The 17,689-nt window shown below is 38.6% G+C and overlaps 1 long non-coding RNA gene across 1 annotated transcript; it reads left to right on the top strand.

Moving 5' to 3' along the window:
- The first annotated feature begins 11,389 nt into the window (after nucleotides 1–11,389).
- LOC108166953 (uncharacterized) lies at nucleotides 11,390–17,629 on the top strand. Its single transcript, XR_001777346.1, has 3 exons — nucleotides 11,390–11,590; nucleotides 17,230–17,324; nucleotides 17,401–17,629. It is a non-coding gene; the product is annotated as an uncharacterized LOC108166953 (long non-coding RNA).
- Nucleotides 17,630–17,689: the final 60 nt, after the last annotated feature.

Consider the following 17,689-nt stretch of genomic DNA (forward strand, 5'->3'; position numbering starts at 1 on the left):
CTGACCCTTTTAACTTTGATACATCAAAATAAGGTTTAGTGCAAGCAATTGCCCTTTACAGCCTAATTAGTAAAATGGGTCCACCTTGGATGTTTGTTAGTGTTTAGTGAAACATTGAGCGGATCACGGCGTAGGGTTGCTTTTCTTCCTCAGGATCAGGATGCTGATCAGAGGAGATTCATCTTCCAGGATCGTCATGGAAATCTTAGTTTAAAGCACATCCATGTTTAAGACACAATCAGAATCCACACCTAAAAAGATAACCTGTGGCAAGACTTACAGCTGTTACCTCAGCGAAATGTGGTCCTTAAAATGATTAACTAAAAGGATAGAAAAAATTTTTTAAACCATCGATGCTTTTCTTTACACTTCAAATGTATGCACTACTTTGCGTTAGTCAAAACTCAATAGAATAATTTTAAGTTTCTGTGGCTGCAATTGGACAATATGTGAAATAAAAATAAACAGGATGATGACTTTTGCTAAGCAGTGTAGGTACCAAGAGTTGAAATGTTCTGCTGTGAAAATGTACATTTATTTAATTGAAGTGAATTTTTTTTAAAACAAGTTAGAACACAATCTGCTCATGATCCCAAAATTTAGGCCACAAATCAGTGACCTAAGAAATTCTACCAACATGGTTGCATGGATGCATGAAATGACTAAGGTTTCTGGGATAGATGGTTTACTACTGAAACGTTAGAAGAATTGGCCATCACTGGCCTCTGATCTCACCAGCAGCACTGAACTCCTGTTGTATCTGACTCCTCAGGCTCTATTACAGGGACCACACTGTGCTACAGTTTGTTCAACATGGAGGTCTTTTCTCAGGGCTGTCCAAACCAAACAGGAGTTGTGTTCGACTCTCAGTGGGGGAATCGAGCGTTGAGAGGAATTAACCTTCCGGCATGTGTGAAACTGTGTGTGGTACAAATAGCGATTGTTTTGGAATTTCTCCTTGTTTAACACCTTTAGATGGTTTTAGGTCAGACGTGGTGAATTACTTATTGTTCTCATGAACGCTTCTCCTTGCAGAATCACAAGGGGGGGCTGGTGCCTATCTTCAATAGTAATTGGGCGAGAGGCAGGGTACCTGCTGGACAGGTCTCCAGTGTCCAGGGAGACACAGAAACAGACAACCAAACAAACAAACACACACACACCCGCACTGTGCCAACTTACCAACAGTTTTGATCTGTGGGAGGAAGCTGGAGTACCCGGAGAGAACCCACGCATGCACAGGGAAAACATGCAAACTCCATCCAGAAAAAATACCATCCCTGCTATTTGCAGGTCTCTCTGAAGTTTGGTGTGAGTGGACTTTTTTTCTGCAGAATTATTTACAATGCTGAACAAGTTACCAGTCTATCAAAGAATATCACAGAAACACAAAGGACAAACCTTCATCAAAGAATTGCTTTCCTGACAGACTTCAGCTAATTTTAAAGAAATAAGAGTAAAAAAACAGGATATATGTTGAGTACTACACAGACTGCTTGCAACAGGCATTGGTTTTGGGCCAGACTTTGACACTGGTTGAGGGGTTATTAAGGACCTGGAATCCCACTATAGGAGTCTCACCCACTCTGCTTATATTGAGTGTGAGAACGAGCATGAGTGAGTGAGTTTGTGTCTATGGAGACTGTAGTTATGCTTGGGGGTGTAACTCTGTGACCCATTCACATGATTAACAAAACATTCATAGAAGCAGAGGAATGTTATGTTTTTTTGTGTATGCGTGCACACGCCTGTGCAAGCAGTCACGTGTGTAAGTGTGTGTTTGTGTGTCCTCGTGTCTGTGATGCTGGGGCCCCCCTACAGTGACCCCACAGAGTGCACCATTCTGTCCACAAACAAAGGGCCAGCTGTTCCCTCCATTTCACCTATGGCGCTCCAAAACCGCCAACCGTTTGCCACAGAGTTAACCAAATATTTCCATTTCTGCTCTGAATTTGCCTCAACAAATAGTTTTGAGTTTTGGATTTCTCTGTCCCCCTCTGGCTCTTTGATTTTGATTCTGAGCCCACAGGTTGCCATGTAATAAAAACTCAAGAGTACAGCACGGGGCCCTTAAATTCACCAGATTAGAAAAACTGAACAAAAACAATAACCGTCTGATCATTTCACCTCATGTGACGTTTTAAAGTTTGGTGTGGAAAAATGAACAGACAGAGCTGCCGTTTGCTTTGGGAATATTTTTTTCATGTTTAATTGACTGATTCGGATTTGCTTTAGTTCCCTTCTGTCGTCAGTCTGCGGTAAGGCAGAGAAAGACATATTGTATTCAAAATCCCGCTGGTGGGCTGTTTTTCTGAGCATGAATCAAACCACTTGACAGACAGAAAGGCGGGCTGACACAAAATGAATAAAAATTTACCAGAGCTCCAGATTTTCTGCCCAGATCCTCCTTGCAAATCAGATCTAGAGCTCAATCTTGACCTGGTTAAGTAAAGCAAAATTAATTACATGAAAAATTAAACTGTTCAGTCAGTGGAAAGCTTAGACAATTTAAGTGAGTTTCTTTCAAATGGACATCAGCAGCTAATAAATTCCCTCTTGGTGACTTCATTTACTTAAATCCAGATTAGCTTATCCAGAAGGGCTGAAGCTAATAACTCACCCAAGAGGGAACAAAGTGGACCTATAACAACTAAAAATATCTTCAACTCTTAGCAGTTTTTTTCAAAAATTATTTACGGGACCTTTAAACCATCACTTTGTGTGCATAGAAGTGGAAGATTATTTACAGAGGACAAGAAAAGGGGAGGCAGCATGGCACCATTGACTCCTGTATGAGACAAGTACTTTGAATTAAGTATGGAAAAGATTTCCTATCAGGAGTACTGCCAAATATAAATGTAGATGATTGTAAAAGTAAATAAACAAAACATATCACTTCTAAATCAGATAAACGCTTTGACCAGAAATTGTTTACAATCGCCATTCGCAGTATCGCTCTTTGTCAGTGGTTTTGTACTTCTGTGAGTATTTTTGGATACCTTTACTCTTTACTGAAGATTCAACATTTAGTAATAGTAATTTTTTTTGTCTTTGGAACCCAGTTCCTGTTTTATTTAGACTTGTCTCTCCTGGAGCTCAGTGTCCTTTCTGTTGTCCTCTGAGTTTCTGTATCAAATTTTGGTTTATATTTTTGATTCATTGTCTTGCTGTGCTGTGTTCTGTTTCTGTTTCGGGTATATTTTTTCCTTTGTGTTAATTTTGTTTCGGTTCACTTTAACTGAGTTCATGCATTCAGTTACCGTACTCATTTGAGGCATTTCATTAATCCCCCTCAATATGGAGTCATTCTTATTGGATTCTACTAAGCCTCCTGTAACTTCCATTAATTTTCTCTTCATGTTCCCTCTTTGTAAAATTTACATTTATTATTATGAAATGCTATTTATAATGGAACCTCACTTTTGAAGTTATGACTTTCCAAACCACTGAAAGGAATATGCAATCTAGTAGGCTGAACTTTTTACTCTATATTTCCAAGAGGTCATTTAAAAATATTATTTTATTGTCAAAGTTTATTGTCCTCATAAATCCAATTTATGAGGACAATTCAATTTGAGCTTTGTGCTACATTTTTCTTCTTTTTAATTATTTATATGTTAGTCATGTGTCCATTCTTCTAAAAAGCCTTGAAGGAAGCAGTGATACTGAAGTTGTTGAGAGTTTGATGTTTGACTGGAATGCAGATGAATCTATAGAGACGGCGCTTTGAGATGTGACTCATGCTGTACTGTTTTGCTTACTCTGGCACCCATGATGTTCATTATGGGTAATACCATGTGCTGTTGCTTCCTGAACACATCCCACGAGTCCATGACCTTCACCCTTTTGCACAGGCTTCCCCAAAATACCTGAGGTCGGCAGCCAGGATGGAGGAAATTACACTGGGAGAACCCTTTAATTATTCTAATTTTCACAATGGTGACTGAATGTGGCTCATGTATCACTGTGTTTAAAAATATAGGAAATGTCTAGAAATGACCAAATTACAATTTGACTTGAAGTTGCTGTGGTTTTCAAAACTTAAAAAAAAAACAAAAAAAAACCCCAACAACTTTACACCTGGGAAACTAGTGTGTTTCAGATGTGAAACAAATCAAAAGAGTCCAAGTGTTCACTGTGTTTATATTTTACTATGAGTCTTGAATAGGTGGTGCAATTACTTGTATTGAATTTAATAATTACAATTACATGGACTGACGTTTTACCAGAATGTGACATGATCCCTGTGTTTGTTGTCATAGTTTAACCATCTCTAAAATGACATAATCTATAAAGATCCATGTCTATAAAGAGTGGAGCTTTTCAAAGGTCTTGATCGACGTGTCCTATTAACTCATGCTTTAATTTGCGTCTGTCGCCATCATTTAGCGAGAAGTCCTGTGATATTTCCCAATAAATTTACCCTCCTGGTGGAGTAGGTAGCAGCGATATTCATTTCCCAGTTGCGGGGGATTTCAGGTCTCCCGTTGTGTTTCGAACTCTAATTGAATCTGACCGTTGCTCGGGTGAAGATATGTAAATGTGATTCCAGAAGTGAGAAGGCTAGTAGTGGTCACTGACTGATTAGTGAAAGCCAAGAACCCTCAAAATGGAGATAAAAAAAAATATAGAGATGTTTTTATATTTCCAAGTCATGTTGAATCAGTCTGACATTTCATGGTTTTGGCAATCATTCGCAGAAGACAAAACAATTTCTGCCAGAGGGATCTACAGTCTCTGGTGGTGTAATGTATGGGTGGCCAAAAGACTAAACATACAGTGTGTCAATCTCTTCATGCCTGCTGTTGAAAATCAAGGCTAAAGCAGCAGTGGGCAATCACATGGGACTTAAGATTCAATAATATCACTGAAAGAACTTTTCTGAAACCTTTTTTTTCCTTTTGTTTAAAGAAAAAGAAAACCTTCAGTTTTCACCGAAGCAGTGCAGTATATTTAAAAATGTCCATAAAACAAGTAAGAGTTTTATTTTAATTTATTAAAAACAAAAGGTAATAATAATAATAACAATAATAAATTTAATTTGTACCACACTTTTCATTAGAAAAAATCTCAAAGTGCTACACAGAGCAACTAAAATCGTAGATAAAATCAACATCATAAAATCATGTGGAGGCAGAGTAGGCTTGCTTAAATAAAAAAGTCTTTAAGCCTCTTTTGAAGTCATCCAGTTGTTGTGGAGCTCTCAAATAATCCGGGAGAGAGTTCCAGAGACGGGGGGCAGCCACAGCGAATGCCCAATCTCCCATGGTCCTTAATCTGGATCGAGGAAGGTGGAGGAAGCTGCAGTCTTGTGATCGTAGAGATCTGGTGGATGAATGTGGAATGAGAAGGTCTTTCAGATAATCAGGTGAAGTTATGTTTAAACATTGATGGGTAATTAGAGCAATTTTGTACTGAATTCTGTAGGTCACAGGAAGCCAGTGAAGATCATGCAGAATCGGTGTAATATGGGCAGATTTCCGGACTCTCAATAGATTCCTGGCTGCGCTGTTTTGAATGTATTGAAGCTTCTGAAGATGTTTTTTATGGGTAAAGATGTTTACAATGCAAACTGTAACTTCAACTGACTGTTATGCACAACAGAAAGCTGTTTGCAATTGATCGTTCAGAGCTGAGACAGGACAAGATTAGATGTCTTTTTCGTTTTTACTTATCTGATTTGAAATTTGAAATCAAGACAAACAAGTTCTTCTCTAACGTTCCGAACCAAACCGCTGGGGATCCTCAAGAGTCAGTTCTGAGTCATTTATTATTTCCTTTTTTACATCCTTTCATTTGGGGCAGATTTACAGATTCTATCATATCTATGCAATGGATGGATGGATGGATGGATGGATGGATGGATGGATGGATGGATGGATGGATGGATGGATGGATGGATGGATGGATGGATGGATGGATGGATGNGGATGGATGGATGGATGGATGGATGGATGGATGGATGGATGGATGGATGGATGGATGGATGGATGGATGGATGGATGGATGGATGGATGGATGGACTGCCTGCTTCTCTTCCTAGGACTTCACACCTCTAAGCTCTCAGACATCATCCAGCCCTGTACATTTCAGAGGACTTTACCCCACGGAACCAGAAACAGCTATACAATATGAGTCCAACTGGAAAATGAAAACCTTTTTTCTTTAAAGAGTAAAACAGCGAACATGTCTGTTTTACCTATTGAATGAATTGAGTGTAAATGCATGTCCTCACCATTTGTGTCAGAGCTTTGCCCTGGAAAAACCCATTAAAAAGAACTTAAATCATAGTAAACTGACTGTATGGAAGCTGGAGCAGGAGCTGTGATCTCACTACCAGAGTTGTGGGGCCACATCAGGGAGATAAAGCTGTAAAGGGACTACGGGTTGGTCCGTGACAGTGTCAGGGGTGAGACATGTGGCACACACCAGAGTATGTCCGCTAACACCCTGACGCCTCCTGCGCCTAACAGAGCTCATTGTTTCATGGCTATGAGCCTTTCATTCAGCTCTTCTCTGGTCCATCACTGACCCAAAGGGGACTCCCCTACCCAAGGGTGACTAATGGTAAATGACAGGCAGACAGGGATCAAAGCTGCTCCAGATAGCCCCCCCTCACCCCTCCTGCTACATTTGGGGCAGGGGTGGAGAGGAGACGATAAGTGAAAAGACAGGAGCAGTATGCCCGGTCTGGAGCTGAGCCAAGGATCTGGCATTGCAGGACTTTATTAGCTTCATCAGAGACAATACGCTCTCCACAGTGGACCTCCACCATCATGCCAGATTATCTCATCTCCCTTTATAGCTCGATATCCCAGCGCTACAATGCTGGAGTCCTGGAGCCATGCGGGAAATGCATGCCTGGTTAATGCTGTAGATGTAGAAGTGGGGCCGCTAAGTTGCTATTATCATCTCTAGTTTGAATTTCTAGGAGTACAGAATCATGTTTTTTCTGGAGCATTTGTCATTGTTGTCATATCAAAGGGAACTCATTCTATGCAAGATGTCCATTTCACAAACAAAACAATTTATGGCAATAAGCGTGAAAATACAATCTGATACAGATGGCTTTGTTAGCCACAAAAAGAAAAAAATTGAGCAAAACCATTAGCTCTATGTAAGTGTACCCAACTTTTGTTTTTAAATTGCTGTTCTTGACACATATGTTGGCATTTATAAAATCACATTTTATGTGATTCTGAACATAGAGAAACCAATCTCTAAAATATATATTTGATGTTAGTTTGAATAGTGCAAGTGTACTGTGTAAAGAGCAAAACATTGTTACTGTCCTACTGTGCCAGGATGGGTCACAGGGACCACAAATTATTCCTTGAATAGCTAAAATACAAACATTCTTGAGAGCTAGTCTAAAACACAACTGCCTATTTTAATAAACAGCAAATATACATTGATATGCAGAGGAAGCAATCAGTAGACATTAGTAAAGCTAATGTCTACAGTCTTTTTTATGTCTGCACTTAGAGGGACAGCCAATCACAATAAGGAAAATAAATGACAGTCCTGCAAACACCAGCCAATAGTATTTCAAGTAACATTGAGCCTCGGTACTTCAGCTTCCAAAACTATAGTTCTCTAAAACAATATTTTAGATACTTTCCTATTTTTGGGAGTGAATATTTCCACAGAAAAATCTCAGTAGTGTCTCTTTTCTAATGCAGGAATGAACATTCAGTGCTGTGTACAAAACATATGAGTGTCCCAAACCTCTATTGCCTAAATTATTTAAAACGTGTGGGGTGAGCTTAAAACTGCCCAAGCACCAAATTGAATAAATCTTATGTAAACTTTATCTGGATTTTAAAATCAACCTGTCTTAGAATTTTGCTTATTTTATTGCTTAACCTTGCATTGTTCGTTGTTTTTTTTCTTCTTCTGTTTCTTTGTTTTCTTTTGACTCTTTAGTTTTTGTCTTGGCTGCTCAGAGTTAGCACTGCTGCTCTGCAGCAAGAAGATCCAGAATTCTGTTTAGAGATTTTCCCCATGTAGTCTGCATGTTCTTCCCAAAATAAACTAAATCTTATTTACCTAAGAAACACACACCATATCAATTTGTGGCATGATACTTTCCATTCGTGAAGGGAACTAAAACAATTACCTTGGCCTGAAAGTAGTCAGTAATTTTATCTTATATGCCTAGTTGATGAAAAAATTGCTAGGTAAGGTTTGTTCTATTTTAGAAAGTATGTAATACTTTTGCGGATCTGCATGGCATCATGTTTCTGGTTAAATAATTTTAGAACAGAATCTGTTTCACAAGGATAAAGTAAAGATTTGCAAGACACTCAAGAGATATCCTCTGATGAACTTCTCAACTCTGCAGAGGACTCAGAAAAACTGCTTAAAGAAAATCACAGAGGGCTGAATGGTACGTTCCAGAATGCGAAAATCGCTCCGAGGGGATTTACAAACTTAATAAGGACGCTTTATCCTGAGCTGACACTACTTTGATGCCTGCTAGTAGTTTCCACTACAAGGCCGGGGTTAAGGTATAGGAAGTGCTTTGTGACCTCTCTGGTCTGCCCCTGGAGGCAGGTTTTATGCTGAGCAGCATCCAGCGCTGCACCTCGGTGGAATTGACTTTTTGCATGAGCTCTGCTTTTAGAATGACCCTGATGTGACGGATGAATGAAAGCCACCTTGAAGCAGTCTGGACCCGATTGTGTTTCTCTTCAGCCACCGTGTTGCCAGAACAAATCTGGAGAGGAAAAGACAAACAAGACAAAAGCCAGTGTGGCTTTCAAAAGAAGACATTTGTTGTTGGTTTGACTACAAATACATATGATGTAATGAATAAACCATCACAGTACTTTCTACTATAAATAAGATGCAAAAAAATAAGCTTTCACTATAAGTGTAGTTGTGGCTGCCATTTACCGTTTTGGTCTGCATCTTTCATCATGGGATTGTTTATGTTTATGTAATTATTTTCTTTTTGTATGGAGCCGTAGTGTGGTGTTTTTTTAATGCTGCATTTGATCCAAAAAGCTTCAAACGCGTTCCCACAAATCCTGAGATGCAAATGACAGACCCAGAGGATTGCTGCGGTGCCTTGAGGTCTGAGTGCAGTTTTGATGGGGTGAAATTCAAAAGAATAATCATGGTTTTGAGGGGAAGAAAACTGAAACTGTAGCCAAGCTGGATCCGCTCTGAAGTGCTTCCGTATGCCTCCTGAGTCAAAGGACCCGTTTCATTGTTCAGCCGGTTGAGAATGCCTCCTGAGTTCATATCAGCCCTGTTATTATCCACCCAAATCAGCCCCATTAAACCAACCTCTCCTTATTTCCCAAAAATAGACCCGGTGAAGCTCCAAAAGAATGACTTCATCTCAACCTCCATTTGCAACAACAAAACTGTTACTGTGGCCCCAAGCCTTTCTCCTCGAATAGCATTCAGACACTAAGTGCCTCCTTTAATAGCAGACATCAGCTGGAGAGTCTTTGAAGGCGAATATAGTGTGTTCCTCTGCAGCGTGGCTAACCACAGCTAGCAACTTAAACAGAATGTAAGATCAGATCCGCAAGAAACTCAAATGACTCAAAGTGCCTGTCTGGATATTGTATTAAAAAAAAATATTTATGTTGTTTATTGCAATGTGTCAAAGTGGTTGAATTTAAACACGTTGATGCAATGATCTCCCTGAAAAGAAGGCTGTCAATTAATCTAATGGCGTTTGGATAAATCTGATCTGGGAAGCAGAAACCTAGTGCATGAAAAGAAAAGAAAGCAAATACATTTGCTCCTTTAGTTGTATTTAGTAGCTGGACATAGGCTTTTAAGAGATATATGTTATAAACTGGAAACAAAGCATGTGACTTTAGCTCCAGTTGCCAAGGTTTAACAATTTATTTAGTTTTTTTAGGCCAGATACAACAGGACATTTCCTAATGGCATTTTTACTTCAAACAAAAATAAAAATGCCATTTGTTTTTGTCAGTCAATAGAACATTTGGCTTAAAATCTTGGAGATCTTATAGATAATATTGAAGTCAGATGAGCCTTTATGTCATTGTGGGTCAGCAGTTTTTTTCCTTAAGTCATAGCCACAATAACTATGTGACGAGTGAGGGTGTTTTGGCATTCAATCCGCTCAAACATCGAATTATTTCACTGATTATCACATTTAAAGTTTGACAGTAACCAGCAATACATAAATATATTGAAATGTACACTATGCATTGTTTTAAAGTTTTCTGGATTTTAAAATAAACAAAATCACACAGGATCTTTTTTGTCTTATGAGGAATTTTCACTTTTCTTGAAAGCCGTCATATAAACAAAACGAAAAGTAACTATGAACAAGGCCATTTACTACAAAATCCTACTGGCAGCATAGCATACCACCCCGTCTTCATCTGTACGACTGATCATTACAATTAATTGGGTTAATAGTTTGACGTAATGAAAGCAACAATAAAATCTTTAGGTAAAAACATTTGAGTTGTTTTTATTGAAAATTGCTGTGTTTTTAGCTGCGGTGTTTGATTTATTTTAGACAAAACAGTGTCAAAATGCCTCCTGCAGTCAGTCTGGCCAAAGCCCCACATCCCCAGGCAGCTCTTGAACTCTGCACCATTACATCATTACAACCCCATTATAAATGATTAAAAAGTGTGTGATGAGCACCACAGCGCCTTTCTTCTAAAAACCTGGCTGCTGCACGATCCCCCAGAGGAAGGAAGCAGGACTTTGGGAGAGATGACAGCTGACAGATGCATCTCCCTTGTGCCCACTCGTGCCTTTTTGTGGATTTTGGACCAGCCTGGAGGTTGAGGATCAACAGCCATTTGTTTCTGTTTACTTCAAAGAATACAGAAAAGCCAGGTCTTCAGGACCTTCTTCAGCAACCAGTTTAGGCATACATTTGGCCTTGAAAACTGAGAAATCGTCTCCTTTGTTTTTACAATCCAATCAAGACTCTGTTCTTCTGCTTCGGAACATTTTGTAAAGGCTTTAGCGGTGAAGGGATCATGGGGAACACTTGAGCTCCAGTGTGAATGGCTGATTTGCCAAGAGCCCCAGAAAGGTGATGTAGTTCATCTTTTTTGTTTTCCTCCTTTAATTCTGCAAGTGATATGACCCACAGTTAATTTGAATTCCTGAATCCTCAAAGCAGGCTTTTTTTTTCCAGTCTTTGTGTTTTACATTCTTTTTTATTTATCTGTTGTGAGGCCGCTACTCACTGAAGGAGCTTTATCAATCTCGATTTCCTGCTGGGAAGGTTTCAGAAAAAAACCTGAGTTGAGTCTAATGAGTGCAGCTTGTTCATTTACTCTACTTGAGACTTGAGATCCAAGTCCTTCGTGTCTCTCTTCAAGTAGGTGTGTTTAATTCTTTTTCTTAGGTCAGCTACAAAGGGGGAGAGGATAAAGCCACCAAGTGAGTTTTATTCTGCTCTCAAAACATTCATGCACACTTTGCCCACTCTCACCAGCTGGCAGCCTCAGATTGTGGTGCATGAGGGCTTTGTGACTGGGGCAGCCCGCTGAGTGAGCTCCAAAACACACCCACGGCGCTTCAGGGAAGAGGAGCTGGGAAAGAGAGGCCCGAGAGAACAGAGACTTTCAAAGTAAGAATGGCTGACATAGCTTTCTACAAAAGATCTAAATTATTTCTCCAACATGGTCATAATACGCAAAGAAGGAAGGTGTTGTGCCGGGTTAGAATCGGTGCTACTTTAAGAAATAAGAGATGCATTTTTTGTGGTTAATCCCAAAGTGCTGCCTTCCTCATTTGAAAGAACAAGAAGCCTCATAACAGATCTGTGACTTTTGCAAATTCCTTCAAAGATTTAGACCAGGGGTGTCCAAAATCGGTCCTTGAGGGCCAGCTTCCTGCATGTTTTAGTTCTCTCCCTAGTGGTTGTAACAATCTCCTCAGCAAGTCAGTGTTCTGCTTAGGCCTCTAATGAGCCATCATTTGATGCAGGTGTGTAAAACCAGGGAGAGAACTAAAACCTGCAGGATGCTGGCCCTCCAGGACCGACTTTGGACACCTCTGATTTAGACAAACAGCTATCAGTTACACTGACTGCAGGAAGTATATAATATTCCTACAAGTATCAGTGTTGACTTTCATTTCACACATGGGACAGACGGTTTTACACATGCTACCTTTTTCGGTACAAAACAGCAGTTTTTTTTTTTTTTTTACAGCTGATGTCCAATCTGATGAGAGCAGAGAGAGTGAACAAAAACAGCTAAAACTCTGAGAAGAAGCAGAAGAGTTTGGTGATAACGGCTAGAGAGATCGCCACCATGCAACATGTCTCACGTTAACTTGAATAAATAACTAAAAGCTCAGGACTTCCTTAAAGAGCCTGAGAATATAGGAAAAGGTCAGGTGTTCCACAGGGATGTGTAAATCTCTTTGCTTTTGTTGTCTTTTTTTCCATTAAACCGCAAAATGTCAGTCGCTGCACTGTAAAAGCAATTTGTCATAGAGCGAAACATAAAGCAAAGAACTGAATATATGTGCAAAATGTTTTGAAACGTCTGTGCACCTCATCTAGGGAAGAGAATTAATGTCAAAACCAAATAAAAAAGCAATTCTTCATTTGATTATTTTAGGAAGTAAATTTTTTAATTTTGCCCAACGAGGGGGAACCAGCATGCATAGATAACGGATGGATTGGTGTGTCGTACATCAAATTCTGCTCCTCGGAAGTTTTGCCCAGTTCTTTAGACTTGTGCATAGTGTTAACATGTAACAAAATTTACACTTTGCAGTTCTTCGTTTGTATTGGATTGAACCATGAATGGAGGCAGACGTAGAACTTGTCAGGTGAACCACATTTGAACTCTTTAGCTGTATTTGTGCAGTTTGATTTGTTTCGTATTGATTGCTCCGGTATTTGTCCAAAACACTGAAACAGGTCATCTGTTTGTCCAGACAGCAACACAAGCCCTGACTGTACCAAACAATTTGAAATGTATTTTTAGAATTGTAAAATATTCTTAAGTATTTCACTCAGGAGGTGAAATATATAATAATCATCATGTCAGACAAAGTCCTGGGTTTACTATGGAAACCCCTGAGAAAAGAGCAACGCAATCATACATTTACTGGGTTACACACTGAAAGCACGTGTGTTTTATGTTCCTCCATTAAACCTGAGAATGCAAATCTTTCTTTTTAGTAACATACACTTCATCACCAAGTGAATAAGTGGTTTTAATTAAATTGTCAGTAATTATTAATGGCAATAGTAGGTTTTCACACAAGCTACATGGTGCACGTTTCACATTATAAATAGATAATTTTACAAACTTATACCACTAATAAGAAATATTACCAGCAGTACACCTAATTTCCTGCTGTTATCATTTCTGTAGCGCTGCTGTCACACTGCTTCCTGTAATGCCATATTTGCTTCTTGCTCTGGAAATGAGAACAACAGCTTATTTATTCATTTTTTTACTTTTGAGTTGAGTTTCCAAGTGCCAAGATAAACATGAGCTGAATTAATCATAAAGACAGTCAGGCAAAAAGGTTCACTTTTTTTGCTTCAAGCATCTAATATGTCACTTGAGTGAATTTCATCAGTTCTGGCAGCAGAATGTAGAATAAATAACATTATTAAGTCATAATCATAGCAAAACTAACAGGGTCAAAAAAATCAAAGAGTTTAGAAGTTTAAGATGTTAAAAAAAGCAACAGAAAATGCAACTGGCAGTTAAACCGATCTGGGCATTTTCTGAAAGTGTAGAAAAAAAAAGAGATCTCTCTCCCAGGATTATAACAAAATTCCTCTGTTCTTGCAGCCCTGGTTTGGGAATTTTGAAAATAACAACCTTTCAACTGGGATCACGCATTTCCACCAAACACACATTAACACACATTTCTGTTTCAGAAATATGGAACTTTATTCTTGTTTTTGGCACCTTGAAGAAAATAACACATTTTCTGCAAAGTATTTTATTGACTTGAAAGAAACCAGGATTCATTTGGTCAAGCAAACAAATAATGTTGTGATTCTGATGAAAAATGACCAGAAGAGCTGATGAGAAAAAAAATGAAGTTGAGGATCTGAAAAGAACTGAAGAGCAGGAAGTGTGGAGCGGAGGAAGAAAATAACAAGATAACTCACTGGAGTGGATTCCAACAAACCCAAGACATGAACCAAAAACCAAACTGCAAACTAAAAAACGAACCGCGACAGCAAACCATTCACTGCCACAATGTGACTTTTCAATGCTAACACTTGCTTTAATCCTTAGCAGGATATATGAACTGAAATGATCGCTGTAGTATCATCATGGCTGTGTGCAGTTTTGCACAGAAAAGGCTTTTGTTCCACTTTAACTCTGGTGGTTTCCATTCAATATTTAAAGGCAACCTTTCTGTTATGATGTAAAGTCAAATTGCAGTATTTTCCTCCTCCCTGTACTCATTAAACAGGCTTTAAATTTCCACCCTCTGTTCTCTCTTGGGTCTTTACCTGTTAAAAAGCAGTAACATCTAAATCTGTGGAAAACATGTCTCACACGGGGGAAACTGTTCCCCATTGCCCAGCAGTTTTACAGCTAGCCGACGAACACAGAATAAACAAAAGAACCGTAAGTACAATATGGATTTAAGTGCTCAGAGCAGCAACACCAACATTTCAGCTAATTAGTGGCTTCATAAAATTATTACGTACAAAGTCATATCTTTACGCAGTCATCGTTTCTATTCTGAGATGTATTGCTGGCTTTGAATATCTCCATCATGTCCAAGCATGTCCTGTTACGGTGCTCTTGCTGCAGACCTCCATTATGAGGTTGTTTAAGTCCTAAAAGTGTCTGGATATTCAAGCACAGATACATACAGGTATATTTACTGAACACAAATAAGACTTTTTTCTGAAGAAGACAGATATTAATACCAATAACAGGGTTTCTGCATGTATTTCAGGGCTTCTTAAACTTTTCAAGTCAACCACCTTCAGTAAAAAAAAAGAAAAAATGCTCCAGCTCATATCCTCCACCTCACTATGACAGGATGAAAATCTGGGTCAACTTTAGTTAATCCAAAAGAAAAGAAAAGTCAAACTTCTATATATATATTTTTACATTTATATGATTATTTTTTTGACATTTTAATCACAAAATTTGGACCAATTATTGTATTTTTGTCCTTGGATTATGTTTATTCAATAGAAAAGAATAAAAAAGTTGAAAAAAGAAAATAGAAAAGCAAAGACGTCTCTGTCTTAAAACAATAAAAATACAATCACATCTACGAATAAAAACTCAATATTACTTTGTTATGTTGACTATATTTATTATTGCATGTGTCTGACTACCATCACCCTAATTACTACCATCACCCTAATTTCTTGTTACCTCCACAAGTTTTCCATCAGATTCAAGTTACAAAACTGGAATAAGCGTGCATGAGTTACACTTGCAGTAAATAAATAAATAAAATCAGAATGAGGAAACAAAGACCGGTCTTTTTTGTCATAATACTGCCTCTTCCCTCACAAGAGTATTTATTTTTTTGCTGTGAAACAAATAAAAGCCGTTTATGTGTTTTAAATTCACTTCTAATAATTTCACAGAGAGGTAAGAAAGTTGGGAAATGCTAATTTATCCTATGCAACACAACTCCCTGTATCCTCTACCATAAGACTCACTCACTGAAAACAACATCTAAGGTTGCTGCAGTGGCAGCCTTTTCAAAAAGTGACACCTGTAAATTATTCATATCACATGACCTTTCTAATTTTGGAAATATCCCAGATTCTTCTGTCGATAAATGGGGTTTGAGGTCTAATTTAATGTGTCCATTTTGAAAGGCCTCCTTCCACTTTAACAAACAGAGCTGTAGCCCAGACGGCTACAAAAGGCATTTGATTGATCGAGTGTGTGGGCAGAGGGAGGAGGATGATGAATTTCTCGAAATGTTTTTGATTGTCAGCTCATAGCTCTCTTGACATGCGTGGGAAAATGTCAAGAAGTTTGGGCGAGGTCTCATGCCCTCAACCGTCCTCCTGACGCCATACAAATACACAATAACCACAGTCGACATAAAAAAATAAAATAAACATGCTCTTATTGTTTTTCTTACAAATGAATGATCAGTCATTTTTCACTATTTTTTGTTTTACAAAACCCTAATGTAGTTTGCTTTAGATAAAGTTCTGCCAACCAATGAACATATTTAAAGATAAATAAATCTGAAAAACTAAGAAAAAAAAGAAAAAAATCTGTGCTTTCCACAGCTGTAATCCTGACTCTTCCACCATTAAATATTCCTGAATAAATGGCAGGTAAATGCAAGCCATGAACTCCTAAACACACAGATGTATTAATGACAACTTGCTCCTCAAGCACATCTCAATCTTCACCACTCCGCTCACTGTTACTGCCTGCTGCCTTCTCTTCTCTTTGTGCTTTGAACAACGTCTTCCCATCTTAAAAGAAAGCCTCTCTGGGCCTCCTTGACATGCATTGTTTGTGCAGGAAGATATAGGCCCCCAGACCCCTGGCCGTGGCCCTCGTCTGCTCTCCAATCATTGGCAGGGCTGCCACTGTGACTAATGTCTCATAGAGTCTCTCCTCTGAGTGTCTTGGTGTTAGTACGTGGTTACATGTTTGTGTGTGCATCAAAGACCAAGGAGAAGTGTGACTAATGCCTACAGAATGGTATTTGTACATTAGGGGGCCATTAGTAGTTAAGTCTACTGATGAAACAGTGGGGAGTGGGACAGGCATTGTTGTGGCCACCGTCACCTCTACAACCACCAGCCTCTGTCTTTCTTTCAGGCATCTTTAGGATGTAAGAAAAATAAACACAGCAAAAATTCATCCCGACTTTTGAATTTTGGTGACTTTTTAAAAAAAAATTGAAATGGCAACCAGTGTCAAAAATTCCACCTATAATTCAAATACAAAGCAAAGTATTTATTTATCAAAGCAGAAAGGTAGTTTTACAATCCACAAGTTTGACATAATTAACCTGTGCGATTAGTGACCTTATGGTCCATCTGGTCTTTCCCATCAAATTTAAAGGTATTTTTTATTTTTTGAAGTTATCAACAGTGGGACTCTGAGTAATAGAAGTTAAAAGCCTTTAAAATGTATTAAAAGTATTAAAAGTACATTATATAAATTGTGCAGGAGGGAGCAACTAAAACTGATGTGAGTTTATCCTGTGCATCAGCCAGGACCAATTACACATAATTTCACAAGACACTAAAACTATTTTTTTTTTTGTTTTTAGGACTTTTCAGTATGCAAGGTTTGGCCTCCAGTATCCACGGTGTGTATGTGGATATCCAGATGTGTGGGAGAGGAATAGAGACACATTAACAAAAGGTAAAAGAATAATAATAATAAAAAATACCATCCCACTCCAAAACTAACCCTCTCTTCCACTGTCTGACATTTACAGAGTCCTGAAGCATAGGGGGGTGTAGCAGGTTGCTTTGTGGTGAGTATCCCTGCCCACTATGTGTATGAGGTTTCCCCTCCACTGAAGAGAAAAGCTCCATTGATGTAAGATGGTGCATCTGCTCTGAGGCAAGTGCAGCGCTGGGTCAGAAAGAAACTGGGATTTTCCACATATAAATAGTTGCATTGTTTTTTTTGTCTTTTCATGTCCCTGCCTGAAAAAACAAAACAACAGATATAATTTGTTTTTTGCCTTTTTCTTCCCAGTACAAAATTCTTTTAACTCCCTT

This window comes from Poecilia reticulata, linkage group LG15 (assembly GCF_000633615.1).
Source record: "Poecilia reticulata strain Guanapo linkage group LG15, Guppy_female_1.0+MT, whole genome shotgun sequence".
NCBI lineage: Eukaryota > Metazoa > Chordata > Actinopteri > Cyprinodontiformes > Poeciliidae > Poecilia > Poecilia reticulata.